This window comes from Lepidochelys kempii, chromosome 13, assembly GCF_965140285.1.
Source record: "Lepidochelys kempii isolate rLepKem1 chromosome 13, rLepKem1.hap1, whole genome shotgun sequence".
Lineage (NCBI taxonomy): Eukaryota > Metazoa > Chordata > Testudines > Cheloniidae > Lepidochelys > Lepidochelys kempii.
The window spans coordinates 27,286,794-27,301,033 of record NC_136392.1 but is presented as its reverse complement, the minus strand read 5'-3'; the positions used below and the strand labels follow the sequence as shown (position 1 = coordinate 27,301,033).

At 43.8% G+C, this 14,240-nt stretch overlaps 1 protein-coding gene across 6 annotated transcripts in view; it reads left to right on the top strand.

Moving 5' to 3' along the window:
• Positions 1–11,894: 11,894 nt before the first annotated feature.
• Positions 11,895–14,240, top strand: part of RALY (RALY heterogeneous nuclear ribonucleoprotein) — a 277,650-nt gene continuing 275,304 nt past the window's right edge. For 3 of the 6 annotated variants that reach the window (XM_073309892.2, XM_073309890.2, XM_073309888.2), the window contains exon 1: positions 11,895–12,173. The gene's annotated coding sequence lies outside the window, so the exon portion shown is untranslated. Of the gene's footprint in view, positions 12,174–12,721; positions 13,100–14,240 lie in introns of those variants that run through there. The other 3 variants (XM_073309891.2, XM_073309893.2, XM_073309889.2) reach the window with 3 other exon arrangements.

The window sequence follows — 14,240 nt, the reverse complement described above, 5'->3', positions numbered from 1 at the left end:
GGGTCAGGACCCAGGAATTGTGGCCAAGGGAGGAACCAGGGCTGCAGCCTGCTGAGGCTTTAGGAGCTTGAAACCCCTTGGGGATGTAGAGCACAGAAGTAAGGATTCCCCTCTCAGCAGTCCTAGTTAGTGGCCAGAAAGGGGGGCACTCCCTAGGATCTGAGACGCCCTCACTCTTAAAGTGACAGCTTGTCACCAGTTTCCAATACACTGCAATTACGAGGGGCAGTTGACAAGACTAGGGCGCAGACTGCCAAGTGTGACTGATATGTGATTTCAAAGGCTTTGCTGTCCGACTTGAGGATGCTTCAAAGGAGCCTGATTTTTCAGAAATTGCTGAGCATCTACCCTCTGAAATCCTGGGCCCTTCAGAAACCAAGGCTCCCAAAATCACTAATCACATGGCCGAGTTCCATTTGACAGAGCTGGTGATGTCATCCACAGCAAAATCATGGAGACACTGTCCCTCTTTTTCAGTTTACAAATTCTTAGCAGACTGTTTTTTATCAGATGTACTTGACATTGTTTACCAAATCATATCTAGATCATTTTATTAACTGGTATAAATAGGTGTAGCCCCCTGGACTTCAATGCAGCTTAACCCATTAACACCTTAGGAAGATCTGACCCTCTGGATTATTCTTGGTATGTAGCTTGTTTGCAAGACATTTGCCAGGAGTATTCAGTCTTCAAAATCCAAGCTGTTTTGTGTGGATGCACAGGTCACATAGTGTTTCCTGACTGGATGAATGCCACTTTCTGAATCAGGTTCCCAATGTGAATAATCACAAGGATGTATTCAAAGTCATTTTAACAAAGTGTTTCTAAAACTCATTTAAAAACTGCTGTTTCTGGGAACGTTACCACAAGTGAAATCATGCTGGAGCATTCTCAGCAAGCCAATGAAAAAGGGATTCAAATGTAGTCCATCTGGCACCAACTTCATTAAAACCCGTCCAGCACTATCATCCAGCCACACGTGGGTGATTAAAATAATATCATATGCAACTGCTTTTTGTCTTAATGGAGACAATGTTGTGTGTTGGCCTAGAGATGGATTCCTGCCACAAACTTCAGATCTGATCCGATCTTCAACAGAGTTTGGGTGTTCAGATCCAGGGTTTTGATTTGTCCCGTTACAAAAATAGGTGTGAATATGAAGTTCAGATCCATAGCCAAATTCTCCCAAACTTTGAAGGTATTTGGATGTGGGATTTTGATTAGGCTGATGTTTACATTGCAAGTTGCATGGATACGTCAGAAGACACTGCTTTAGCTTACAGTGGGGAGATGGAAGAGATGGGTTGGAACAGTGAGAGCGTCACTCCTTTGGAGTAGCAAAGCAAATAACCCAGAACTGCAGTGACAATAAAGAACTGGTATATTTCAAAGGCTTTTTTTTTTTTTTTTGGTTAGAGAAGAGATGCTTTCAAATACTAAGGCAAAGCAGAAAATCCTTGCAGGTCATGGGTGACTAGGGTTTCCAATATACTGGAGAGAATCAGGCAGTCAAGTTAATTTTTATATCTGACCATATGATGGCATAATGTAAGCTAATGTGGTTAAAAGATAGACCACAGAAGTGTCATGTCCCCTTTGCTTCCATTGTTCACAATATTCACCAGCAAAGCACATAGAAAAATATGCAGCAAACAGGTTTGATAAAGTAGTGGGTGTTCTTCCTTACTATATTGGCGTTGAGACTTGTTGGGTTACCATGATACAATTTACTGTTGTTGGTTGTTTGTATTGCAGTAGAACCAGAAACCCTAGCCCCACTGCTCTGAGTGCTGTAGAAGCACTAAAAATGTGGCCCCTTCCCAAAGAGCTTACAAAACTGTTTCAAAGTGGGGTAGATCAAAGTGCGCTATGGAACTTCTAGTGCCTGGCAGCAGAGACAGCACAGATGTTAGTATACAGCAACGTATCGTGAGGTAGACTTACACCCCAGTTCACTGTTCATTAATTGTTTGTATAGACGAGCCCTAAGTCTAAGGTGAGAGACAAGAGGTGGCTACAACAATCAGATGGGAGGAGCACAAAGTAATAGGGATGTGATTATGACTAGAACAGTCTCAAAGATAATTGACTGAGGAATTGCAACCCCAATGTATTTCACCTAGCTAGCTATCTGAAATATTGCTGTAGTGCTTGGCTGGATCACCAATAAGCAGTTATTCAGGCTTTGCTCTATGCTTCTTTCTTGTTGTTTTACATTTCATTATCCATATTTTCAGATGAAAATATTCCTGCTTCAGTAAATTACTGGAGGCGTTTCTTATTTTGTCAGTTAGAGGCAGATTGTTTCCCTGCTCTTCTTCAAGACTTGAAACACTGCAGCAATATGCCTTTCATTAGGTGGAATGGGAATGCTGTGTCATTTATAATGGTATTCCCCCCCACCCCACCCCACCCCATACTGGAATTGACACTGGGGTAATTTCCTTGGGTTCTGTCACCTGTTTGACTGCACATGTGTGTGTGTGTGTGTGTATGCATATGCACACTGCTTTTTAATGCATAGTTTCAGGCTGATATGTGAACTTTAGATGCTTTGCAGCTGGAGATGTTAATGACAGGACACATGGTTGCAAATGAGAGCAGTCATTCTTTAATCTCCTCGGTTCATTTTTGAATGTGGGGGTGGATATTAGGGAAAGGTTTTCTCATTAGAACAAATGTCACAGATCTAAAAACCTCCCCATTTATATTCCTTCTAATGTTCTTCTGCTTGAGCAAGTGAGTTCTTAATGTCGATTCTAATTAAAGCATTTAAACCAGATTGCAGCTGTGCATCTAATGAATGGACTAAAGGGTCACTCAGAAATGTTTGTTTTCCACTCTTCCCAAGAAGCAACACTTGTGGTTTGAGCCATGTGGGCTCCAATCCACCCCACACAGAATGGAAGTCATCCTTCCAGGTTACTAGAGTGTCTTGTTTCTTTTTGGTTTCCCTTTACCAAAAAAATGAAATACTCCGTAGGAAACAAAAAGCAAGGTCTGGCAGGAAAGAGGATTCTGTGTTTACAATACAACACAAATAATAAAGACCTCAGATCTCTTGCAAAACACTGGTTGGGAGCTTCAGCTTTTCATACATTTCCCTAGATCACCACTGAACTTTCTCTCCTCCTTGCTGCCTTTCTAGTGTAACCCTTCTGCCCATCAGAGTTGGCAGCAACAAGGGCCGGGTTCAGTATCTAGGGGTTCCATTCCAATAAGACAATGCAAAACCAGCTCGAGCCCCCACTCAGTGACCTGGGACAAATATATACCACCCCCGTTGGGCGCCTCCAAGAGGCAATACTTCCCCTCTCGCAAGCACGGAGTCTGAGTGTAGCAAAAAGCCTTTTAATAACAGAGAGAAACAATGTGGCATTATGTTGGGGAAACACCACGAACAGGATTCATAACACAACCCATGACCAAAAACCCACCCCAAGCAAATTGGGGCGTGTCCTTTCCCTTGGGTTCTTGAGTCCAGCAACCCCAAATCACCCAAAGTCCCAAAAGTCCAATGGCCCAAAAGTCTCTGTCCCCGGTCAGGGCAGCCCCAGAGTTCGAAAGTTTATCTGCAGAGTTTTACCTCCCAACCTGGGTGGAGATGGGGTAGGGAGGAAGAGGTAAGGGGCACCTTACATGACCTGAAGCTGAGTGCCCCACAGCTCCATAGGGCTTCACTCCTCTCCGCTCCACCAGCCGGTCCACAAACTGCTCCGTTGAGCTCCGCGTCCCACGAGCAGCTCCCGCCGTCCCATGAACTGCTCCGCCAGCCCGTCCACAAACTGCTCCGCTCGGCTCGGCTCCGCATCCCACAAGCAGCTCCCGCCGTCCCACGAACTGCTCCACCAGCCGGTCCTCAAGCCACTCCAGCCGTCCCGCAAACTGCTCCACAATATATCGTCAGGCTCCCCCGCTACTTAACACAACACTCAGTGATTTCAGCTCTTAGTCAGTTCAGCTCTTTTGTGATTTTAGCTTGTAGTAGGGGAGCCTTAGCGCTGGTGCACCATTAGCCCAAAGTGAATTCAGCTCAGCAGCCTGTAACTAGACTCCTAATAGAATCAACATTAGCTCTGATATTCCACAGTGGAGAGAGGAGGAAGTGCAATTAGCATGTAAGGTCCTCACCAGGGAGCCCATACCCCCAAGTATTAATACCTGTCCCCAGCCTCTCTCAATTCACAGAGTTTTGGAACCCATGTCCCTTGCCTAGCAAGTGCTACTTAGTTGATGGTGAATCCCTCCATCATAACAAAAGGCCCAGTACAGTTCCAAGCACAGTTCCCATAATCAGGGTAATAACAATTTATTCTTCCTGCCCCAATAACAGAGACACTGGGGATCCCACAGCAGCCAAAGTGACCATTTGGGCAGCTATGGCCTCATTCTAGGCGGGGTGGGTGTGCCTATGCAAATGAGATCAGCCCCTGAAGTTCTTTTCCACAACTTGCCACACCTCACCACCAGATGTCAGGGTGGAGCTCATCCTGACTCTGCTTACACTAATTTCATTCAATATTTCTCCCTCTCTGCAAAGCCGTCAGGAAATAACCAGTCTCAGGATCACTGTCCTCAGGCTTCAGTACCTGCTATTTGCAGGCTCTCAGATCTCATAATCTCCCCTGAAGGCTCCTAATTTCCCTCTAGGTCTAAATTGGCTCCTTCCTTCATCTCCACTGCTGCCTCCTGAAATGCGAGAGATGTTCATTGATGTAAACCCATAGGAAGCTTATGTGAGAAGAACATGGTGTCGGCTTTTCCAGGGTAATTCAGAAAATCCTCTTTGACTCTGGATGCTTTGGGCCAGGGCTGCTGTGCTAGTGGCTGGCTATTACCAGCAGGAGAGTGAATTTGGGGGGGGGGGGTGGAGGGTGAGAAAACCTGGATTTGTGCTGGACATGGCCCAACTTGATGATCACTTTAGATAAGCTATTACCAGCAGGACAGTGGGGTGGGAGGAGGTATTGTTTCATGTTCTCTGTGTGTATATAAAATCTGCTGCAGTTTCCACGGTATGCATCCGATGAAGTGAGCTGTAGCTCACGAAAGCTCATGCTCAAATAAATTGGTTAGTCTCTAAGGTGCCACAAGTCCTCCTTTTCTTTTTGCGAATACAGACTAACACGGCTGTTACTCTGAAACCTACAGAAGGACAATTACTGCTCTGCTGTGAAAACTATTGTTGCAGCATGGAGAGATCACAGACAGGAGTTTCCACAAAGCAGGAAACAGACATAGGATCAATGATTGCCCCCCACCCCTCCATTCTGTTCTTTTCCTGTTTCCATGAGGACAGTTACATCATGGACAGTGCCAGTGTAAGCTTCCTCACCCAGCCAATGCAAGGGTGAGACCGTGCTGTGGCTCCCCAGAGATAGGCTGGGGAATTGCAGACAGAGAGGGTTGATACCTGCTGGTCTCTGTCTCTTGCTTCTCTGCTCTGTCCTTGCTGACCCAGACAGAGCTGATCAAAGAAAGGAGTTAAATGCCAAGCACCCAAAGCCAGTGGTAGAAGCAGGTCTCCATATTTCACACACACACACACACACATATATATATATATAAAGTCACAGGACCAGATTCTTGGCTGCTGTAAATCAGAGGGCTCCATTGAAGTCAACAAGGCTACACTGATTGCATCAGCTCTGGTCCGCTGTCTCTTCCCTGTGTTCGTCATCTCACGAATCACTAATAAAGATAAACGAATTTTTAAAATCTGACAGTCTTCATCATTCTTGCTGCTGTGTAATGCTGCCTCCGAGTGGGATGTTGGCAGCGGGGAGCAAACCTGGAACCTCTGGGTCTTACAGCATGAACTTCTCCTGCCTGAGCTAAAAGACAGGATTCTATCAAGCAAGGCTGTACCAGGCTCATCAAGCTCTAAATGTGCCCAGTCACCACTAGAAAGGGTCAGAGTGCCACACCGAAGAGGTATGGATTGTATTTGTTCAATCAGTTCCATTCAGTTTTCAGAGTGGGGGAAAAAACTAGACAGTTTCACTTTCTAGCACTCAACTATTAGCACAATACTAGAATTTTAGCTGGTTAACCTTTTTTTTAACTGAAAAGTCTTCCATGGGAAAAATATGGCTTCTGTGATAATGTTCACTTGGAAAATGTCGACTTCAGCAAAATACTTTGATTTGCCTCTTGGAAAAAATCAAAACAAAGTAAACTGTGAATCATTATGAAATGAAACTTTTTTTTTTTTTTGCATTTTGAATTTGTTTGCAGGGTGTTTCCCCTCTCCCCCTCCCCTTTTTGGTTTATGGATTTTCAAGTGGTTATTTTCTCTAACCTTTTCATACTCTTTTCAACTAGAAAATGATCATGTTAAAGTGGGGGGAGGGCTGTTTTCCAATGAGCTATAGCTACATTTAGGCAGCCCTGTTTAACACAGCAGCAATTCCGGGCTGCTCATTTTACTCATCAGTAATGGGTATAAAGCCCACACAGTCATCCTTACTAGGCAACCTCTTGTCCTGAAAGCATCCTCCAGTACAGCAAGTACACTTCTGCTTCACCTTTATTGGAAATCCACTTCTGTTAGGCTTTTGTTTTGTTTTTGCCAGACCCTTGTGTGGTTGCTAATGACAGGCTTCACTATTCAGAAGGCACAAATAACTCTGGAGTACTTGAGAAAGAAAAACAGAATCTTCTCTTTATTGGAATTCTTAACGTCTGTTGTTGCAGATTTGTTGCTATGTAACTCTGGAGCGAATTCTCTTTTTCCTCTGACATTGTTTGCTTCATTGTTCTTTCTGTACCTAAGGAAGAAAATTAAAAAATCATTAAAAAGAAAGGGAAAGGGTATACAACTGCCCTACCTCTGTTCTCCAGAACAAAATCAAGTCCTGTCATAAAGGGAAGGGTAAACACCTTTAAAATCCCTCCTGGCCAGAGGAAAAACCCTTTCACCTGTAAAGGGTTAAGAAGCTAGGATAACCTCGCTGGCACCTGACCAAAATGACCAATGAGGAGACAAGATACTTTCAAAGCTGGAGGGGGGGAGAAACAAAGACTCTCTCTGTCTATGTGATGCTTTTGCCGGGGACAGAAAAGGAATGGAGTCTTAGAACTTAGTAAGTAATCTAGCTAGATATGCGTTAGATTCTGTTTTGTTTAAATGGCTGATAAAATAAGCTGTGCTGAATGGAATGGATATTCCTGCTTTTGTGTCTTTTTGTAACTTAAGGTTTTGCCTAGAGGGATTCTCTGTGTTTTGAATCAGATTACCCTGTAAGGTATTTACCATCCTGATTTTACAGAGGTGATTCTTTTACTTTTTTTCTTCAATTAAAATTCTTCTTTTAAGAACCTGATTGCTTTTTCATTGTTCTTAAGATCCAAGGGTTTGGGTCTGTGTTCACCTATGCAAATTGGTGAGGATTTTTATCAAGCCTTCCCCAGGAAAGGGGGTGTAGGGTTTGGGGAAGATTTTGGGGGGAAAGACATTTCCAAGCAGGCTCTTTCCCGGTTATATATTTGTTAGACACTTGGTGGTGGCAGCAATAAAGTCCAAGGGCAAAAGGTAAAATAGTTTGTACCTTGGGGAAGTTTTAACCCAAGCTGGTAAAAGTAAGCTTAGGGGGTTTTCATGCAGGTCCCCACATCTGTACCCTAGAGTTCAGAGTGGGGAAGGAACCTTGACAAGTCCAAAGGCCTAAAGTCAGGGATATCTTAGGGAGGGAAGACCCAAACATTTTAAAAGTTCTAAATACATTTTTGAAGGTTTACTTCTGGTCTAGATTTCCCAGATTTTCAAATTCAGTTTCTAGAGGCAAGAAGCACCAGCGGGGTAGAAGATGGGCTCAGAAAGAACTTTGTGCTCATTTTTCCTAATCACTCTGGGAGGTCGGTGAAAAGCAAAGGAATTGCTAATCAGATACATTAGAAACAATTAGCCTTGGGACCTCATATTGCATGAGGGACAAAGTCATCTCCTCTCCTGCTGTGGTCACGTACTCCTGACTTAAATGTGTGTTGTTCAAGAGTAACTCCACTGAAGTCAATGCACAGTCCCTCCCCTTGGGGCAGTGCCTCTCTGCACCTCCCCAAAAAGGCTGGGGGAGGGTCAGAGGCAAAGAATCCTTCCTAAAGCTGTAGAACAGGAGCAGAATTGCTGTACATCTAGTCTTGACTCCAGGGTACTATCCCTCTGAATCCAGCAGCCACTCTCCCCTTCAGAGTTCCAGATCCCCTGGCCCACTGCTCACCCATCCCTGCCTCATGCCTCTCCTTGAACACTGCCCGTCTCTACTAAGATGCAGAGACACACAAGGAGCACAGTTCCATGGTGCAGACCCCCATTTCTACATATGAATAGCGCTGGTCCCACAGGTCCCTCTGTGAAAGAAAGGACAGGATCTGATCCTTAATACAGCAGGGAGGTTAATTTAATGTTATATTTTCCTCTTACCATGGGAATGGGACCGTGGACTCTTGGGTTCTATTTCCAGCCCTTCCACAGATGTACTATGTGACCTTGGCCAACTCACTTATTTTTGTTATTAATAATAATAATTTGTTTCCCTAGCCAGGTTGTCATAGTATTTTCCGCTCTGTAGGAAAAGGTAAAAAAATCCAACCAATCCTGCTCAGTCAGTTGTGGGAGAAGATATTTCTCTTTGTGATCAAAAGTCTTAACTTCAGAAGTATTCCTGCAGCATCTCTGAGGGACACCTCTCTGCAGCATTATTAATAAGAAAAAGATGGAAGGTGTTAAAAATAAATACTTTCCCTTTCATGGCAAAAGGCCTTATCCAAAGAATTATTTCATCCATTTTTCCTATTAATTGACAATACCAAATGCTTTCATGCTGCTTTGCATCCATAGATCTCAAATCACTTTAAAAAGGATGGTAAAAACTGACTAGGACTGGTCAAAAAATTTCCATCAAAACTGTTTTTGATGGAAAATTTGGATTTTTTGAGTGAACATAACTCCTGTGGAAAGTGTTGACTTTCCACAGAAAGGTATTATTGACAATAAACAAAAGCCCCAAAACTATATATGTAAAAAAATTGGCTAAATACCGAAAGATTTCTGGCCAAAACCAAAAATATATCTTATTCTAAAATGTCATTGCGATGCCTCCTGGCAGTTGTAGTGCAGTTTCTCACAATCATCCTTTGAATCAGGATCCGCAGCTTGACTACATCTCCCATGATTCACTGTGGGCATCTACCTATTGTGGTTCTGGGAAAATGGTGCTCTGGCACTGTACCTGCCATAATTCATGGCCTCCCCTCATCAAGCGGGGAGGCCATGGTGCATCATGGGAGATGTAGTCCAATCAGGGAGCCCCACCTAGAGAGGCATCATTTCAGAATTAAAACATTTTGGCTTTCAGCTGGAGTATTTCTGTTCTTTGCTCAAAGTCTGACATCCCCCACCCCACTTTTTGGCCCGCTCTAATTGTGATCCCCCTTCTATAGATAGAGAAACTGAGGCTCAGAGAAACATGACTTGTCCAAGATCATAGACAAAGATAGAGCTGGAAATAGAGAAGTCTTTTAATTCATAGCTCAATGATCTACTCTCTGGATAACATTTTCTCCAGTCGACAGCTGACTGCATATGAGAAAAATAGACACTTCCTTTCTCAAGAGTACTATTGAACTAGTGTATATACCCTGACGTAGCCCCATTACTAGAAAGCACTATGCCCAGTAGCTCCTTCCATTGGTAGAAACACTGTGCTAAATACTGTTTGCATGATCAAGCACTAAAAGACCAACACGGAAGCGACTAGGAAGCCCAAGAAGGGAGCTAACTCTATCTTGACTGTTAATTATCCATTCACTCCTTGCAGGTATCTCAGAAATGTTCCAGTAGTGGCTTGAAACAGTGCAGACGGTAAGCAGAAGCATTAGGGAATCATAGAATCATAGAATAGCAGGGTTGGAAGGGACCCCAGAAGGTCATCTAGTCCAACCCCCTGCTCGAAGCAGGACCCATCCCCTGTTAAATCAGGGAATGGTACTGCAGTACACAGATGGATTTCACACAGGAGAGTCACTCCAAGGTGAGGTTCACTGTGCGTAGGACTGCATTTGGTCCATTGCAATGCACTGGAACACTTCAGAAGTTTGAGGCTGATCCCATCACCATTACTCACAGGAGTAATCCTCAGTCATGCACACAGTCCCAGAGTCTTCAATGGCACTCACACATGTATCCAGGTTACTCTGTTATATTGTATTATTTACACACCAGAGCTGACGGTGGAACTTCACAAACAAAAGAGATGGGGTGGAAAATCTTGACCCTTTTGAAATCAGTGACAAAACTTCAGTGGGGTCAAGATTTCACCCATGGTTCCCATCCAATGTAGGCTTCTCTGTAGCACCCACCACTGTACTATCCTGGCTGAAAGGAGCAACCATCTGAGCCCAATTCTGCCAAAAAATGTTAATCTTTTTTATTTCAATGAGACTTCTCACTTGAATAGGGGTTTTCAGGATTGGACCCTGATTTCCATAATTAACCTGTGGAACACTCTTCTACAGGATCTTACTAAAGCCAAGAGATTAACAGGGACTGCGTTGGTAAATGCCAATTTCATCAGAGGCATAAACCAAATGAAAAATATTTACATTGATCATAATTGAAATTTACAGACAGTCAAAGTAAGAAATATGCTGCTTGAGAATTTATTAGTTTGCTTTAAGGTGATTGACATTGTATATTTTGCCATGTGATGTTGATCATTTGTGTTTTAACTGTTACAAAGCCACAATTTATTGAATCTCAACATCTACGATCATGAAATAATTGTCTGTCTCCCATAATTTCCCAAAACTCTGAAGATTTAAACTGATGAAAATAACAAAGCTTAAACACCAAGATACTGTCAAAATTATAACAAAAATCAAAAGCAAATTCTGCCACGCCTATTGGCCAGCTACCATTACTTTACACATAAAACATACTTTTATGTTTACTTTAAACATAAAAGGGATATAAACCCTCATTCTTCAGGTCATAAGTCAAGGTGTAGCTGAGAAGAGATAAGAAATTATCCCCTGTAGGCAGATAATTCTGTAATTGTGCTTTTTCATACTTTCTGCGCCACCTTCTGCAACATAGGTGCTGACCCCTGTCAGAGACCAAATACTGGGCTAGATCGAGCCTGGGTCTGATCCAATCTGGCAATTACCATTTTCCTAAATTACTTGGGTGAGTAAAGTTTGCACCACTGGGCCCATTTTAGTCTGTTCACCATGCGCTTGATCCTGCAAACCCATACTCATTTCAGTAGTCCTTGCTCACGCGAGAAGTCCCCTTCATTTCAGCCAAGCTACTACCGTAAAGAGAACTGCTCAAGTGAGTAAGGGCTCTCTGGATCAGACCCTACAGCCAGCAGTGCATGGTGCGCATTAGGACGCATGGATGGAACCGAGGTTCCCCTCTCTGCCATAGGGGAGTTCCAGGCTACGTGGGCTGAGCTGTGTCTCTTCCCTGCAGCATGCCTGCTCTGCTGGGCGCCCCACACTGCTAACCAGCCCTCTCCTCTGAGGAGCAAGCCAATCCCTTCTTGCAAGGATCCAACCATTGCCACCCACAGCAAGTGCAGGGCAGTCCAGCAGGAGATCCCACTGTGATTACATTGCTCACTGAAGGGGCTCACATCTGGGATGCAAGCAAGCAGAGATTAGCACTAAGCCTCAGCTGCCAGACCCCTCCTCTGGGCTTCCTCCCTCTCCCACATTTGCTACCTCCAGGAGCTGGCCTTTTCCATCAGCAGCCTGGGGGAGAGAGGCTTCTCCACTCCCAGAAACTGGGAACACTCAGACCCTCCCGGGGACAGGGGCTTGTGAAGCCGTGTAACCCCCAAGCTATGCACCCACTGGCTGCTTCGCAGCATCTCCGCGGGGCAGAGGAGATGAGACCGTGGGGGGAGGGCTTTTTTTCTCCCCCTCCCTGGCTTCGGCAATGGTACGTGCAGCTGGGAGGGCTCTCAGCTGCTGGACTGAGCGCTGCTGCTGTCAGTGTCTTCGCAGCGCCCTAGAGTTGAGGACAGGCGCTGGCTTGGACGGGCAGCAGTAGCTAGGGCTGCTGCTGCTTTTCTGTGTGTGTGCTGTGCTGGCTTTCACTCTTTCCTCCTCCCCTTTCTCACTCACTCACTTCTTCTTTGACATTTTTACCTCTGACATTTTCTTGCTTGGTGAGTATTTTTTTTTCTTCTTCTTTCTTCTTGGGCTGCTTCCCCCCCCCTCCCTCCTGAGTCTTTTTCTTTTAGTAAATTAATCCTGATTTTTAAAAACATTTTTCCAATAAAAGGTGTATGGGATTTTTTTTCTATTAAATCAGACCCTTTCTGTCTCTTTGTTTCTGCCACTTACAGTGTGAGATGTAGCAATTAAACTCGCTTTCTGACGCACCCGCTAATTTTTCCTTCCTTTGATCCCTCTTATTTTCCTTTTTAAAAATGAAATATGCTCCCTCTTTTAAAAAGTCTGTTTTGAAAGTGGGTTTGTTTTAAGCACTGCCCTGCTCTGTTTTCAGAGGCATTTGTCCTTGTTGCAGGTGCCAATGTTTGAATGCTGTGTGTGGTTTCTTCTTTCTCTTAACTTTTAAATTTTTGTGTTGCCCCCCCCCTTTTTTTTTTTTCTTGAATATATTACAGCCTTGGGTCTTGCAAAAATACATAGAATCTTCTTGGAAGATATTTTAAAAAATGGATGTGTTGAAGGAAATGAGAATTCCCCCTCCCCTCTTTTTTTTTTTTTTTTTAAACTGTTGTTTGGAAGTGATTTTCTTGGGAGTATTGACCTGACTCAAGGTTTTTGACCTGTCTAGTAATGCGGGAAGAACAGGAAGGGGGAAAGAGGACAGAGGCATCAACAGCGGTAGGCTGGCGGATAAGAAACTTTCATGTTTCAGAAACTATCCGGGTGAAATCCTGGCCCCACTGAAGTCAATGGCAAAGCACCCATTGACTTGAAAGGGGCCCAGATTTCACCTGCAGAGTGTGGGATAAAACCTTTTCTACCTTAATCCACTATGAGGGAAACAATAAACCAGTTCTGATTGGATGCCATACCATTCCCTGTGTCTCAGCGCTATACTGATGGAAATATATCGACCCAGGTGTGTCTGTGTTTTTTTGTCATGTATCTTTGCTGCTGGGTTTGCTTGTTATGTTCAAAAGAACACTTCTATCCGTTATTGCAATCAGGGGTGCTGTTTGGAAAAGTAGTAGTGAGTGAAATGATAACAGGTTATTTTATCGCTCTTGTAAAATTTAAACCCTGTGCTCTCTGCGGCTAAGATTACTATTGTGCCTGTTGGAACTTATTTAAGATGCTTTGTGCTGACTGAATAGACTGAATGCACTAATCAAATCCCATGTCAACTTGAACCACACCTGAACAAAAGTGCTTTCTTTGTAGCAAATGGGGGCTTGAAATAAATCTTTTGCCTGTTATTGTTAAAAACACTTTTTCTGTTTTGTTTTTTAAGTGGTAGTTTTCTAACATACAATACTTGAAGCTGACAGGTTGCCACTGCTATATCTGTAGTGGCAATTTCAATGGCCATTGGAGACTATAAACAAAAATCCACTTTTCATACAAAATTGCGCTCTCAAAGGCTTGGCTATTTGTGTTGGACTCCATTTGTTTAAGAGGAAACCAGATTAGAGAGAAACTATGCCTATTTATAAAGATATTCCCACGTCTGATCTCTTCCATGTCTGATGACCTTCTGTAAACTAAGCCAACTTTTGCAGTAAAGGGAGAACTGTAGATGGTTTAAGCTTACTTCTCAGAAGGTTGCACTGAGCTTCAAACTGAGGCTTTCCCACTTCCCTGCAGTCTCTCCATGCTTGGTAGCTCTCCTCTTTGAACTTTAAAGGATGGAGGGCTTTAAAGCTGCATTTGACAGCTCCTGAGGCTGGATGCATGCTGTTTCATATTAAACAGGTTATTATTGACTTGCCTTTTGTGAGTAGGCGCCATAAGCGTGCTAATCAATCGCCTATAACAGTGTGTGGTGCCCAGGAGGAGCTGTTATGGGAGACATCTGTATGACAGTGGTCTCTTGAGTGGGAGAGAGCAGTGCAGGGGCTCAGACCTGTATTTGCTAAGGAGCTAAATCCCTCAAGTCTAGCCCATCTTCCCCTGTTACAGCTGGGGGCCGGGTGATCCATCTCAGATAGTCAATTTGGTGGTTTAGGATCTGTCAGTTTCGGGGGTGGGACGTTCAGTTGGGTTTTTGTATCATTTCATTT